This window comes from Myotis daubentonii, chromosome 3 (genome assembly GCF_963259705.1).
Source record: "Myotis daubentonii chromosome 3, mMyoDau2.1, whole genome shotgun sequence".
In the NCBI taxonomy this organism is placed as follows: Eukaryota; Metazoa; Chordata; class Mammalia; order Chiroptera; family Vespertilionidae; genus Myotis; species Myotis daubentonii.
Window position 1 is genome coordinate 45,345,672 of NC_081842.1, and position 1,895 is coordinate 45,347,566.

Here is a 1,895-nt window from a genome sequence, read left to right on the forward strand (position 1 = left end):
CTTGGACTCATCATTTTTGCTAGAATTGGAAATGAGACCACACCCTCCGCTTGTACACTGAGCTGCATGCCTTCTGAGCCATCCAAGATATCAATCCACGAATACTTGCCTCGTATGTCCTCCACCTTTCCCTTTGTAACGATTACTGACTTTTAGCCAAGTGTCTCTGATGCAGGACCTGTCATACTTAGGAATGCCCTCCTCTATCTGAGCAAGAACATATTGTTATTCTTTTGATCAAAATGAGATAAAAATTGAAGGACACCGAGAGACTGAGATTCATCACATAGTTTCATGCTCCTTCTACTCCATAATTATTTCAACACTAAATATTGGTCAGATATTGTCTGCACAGCCTTCAACCTAAAGGTGGACTTTCTTTTTCTTACCTGTATAAATAGTCTCCTAGCCCAGAACTTGATAAAGTCACTTAGCAATGGGGGTAGAAGGAAGAAACAGTTGCCTGTGGCTAAGCCTGGAGAGAATCACATAGTGTTCCCAAGTTTGGGAGTTTTCTAGCTTATTTAATAGTTTTGATCAGAGAATAAATTAAGAGCCCAAATAACATTCATTCCCAATTTTCCCCCTTAAAAATATATAAAGAGATGTAGAAAACATATAATATTATGTACATGTATATGTATATGTATATTGTGTTTATATATGATACAGATAGGCATACACATATACTTTTTTTTAATTTAAATTCTTTTTTTAAAATTAAATCTTTAGTGTTCAGATTATTACAGTTGTTCCTCTTTTTTTCCCTCATAGCTCCCCTCCACCCAGTTCCTACCGCACCCTCTGCCCACCCCCCCTCTCCACTGTCCTCATCCATAGGTGTAAGATTTTTGTCCAGTCTCTTCCCGCACCCACACACCCCATTCCCTCCCCCTCCAAGAATAGCCAGTCCACTCCCTTTCTATGCCCCTGATTCTATTATATTCACCAGTTTATTCTGTTCATCAGATTATTTATTCACTTGATTTTTAGATTCACTTGTTGATAGATGTGTATTTGTTGTTCATAATTTGTTTCTTTACCTTTTTCTTCTTCTTCCTCTTCTTAAAGGATACCTTTCAGCATTTCATATAATACTGGTTTGGTGGTGATGAACTCCTTTAGCTTTTTCTTATCTGTGAAGCTCTTTATCTGACCTTCAATTCTGAATGATAGCTTTGCTGTGTAATGTAATCTTGGTTGTAGGTTCTTGCTTTCATCACTTTGAATGTTTCTTGCCACTCCCTTCTGGCCTGCATAGTTTCTGTTGAGAAATCAGCTGACAGTCATATGGGTATGCCCTTGTAGATAACGGAATGTTTTTCTCTTGCTGCTTTTAAGATTCTCTCTTTGTCCTTTGCTCTTGGCATTTTAATTATGATGTGTCTTGGTGTGGTCCTCTTTGGATTCCTTTTGTTTGGGGTTCTCTGTGCTTCCTGGACTTGTAAGTCTATTTCTTTCACCAGGTAGGGGAAGTTTTCTGTCATTATTTCTTCAAATAGGTTTTCAATATCTTGCTCTCTCTCTTCTTCTGGCACCCCCACAATTCGGATGTTGGTACCCTTGAAGTTGTCCCAGTGGCTCCTTACACTATCTTCATATTTTTGGATTCTATTTTCTTTTTGTTTTTCCGGTTGGGTGTTTTTTTGCTTCTTCATATTTCAAATCTTTGGCTTGATTCTTGCGATCCTCCAGTCTGCTGATGGAACTCTGTATAATATTCTTTATTTCAGTCAGTGTATGCTTAATTTCTAGTTGGTCCTTTTTCATATCCTCGAGAGTCTCACTAGATTTCTTGAGGGTCTCACTAAATTTATCAGAGGTTTCTAGAAAATTCTTTTTTAAAAATTTTTTTAATCAAATCTTTATTGTTCAGATTATTACATTTGTTCCTC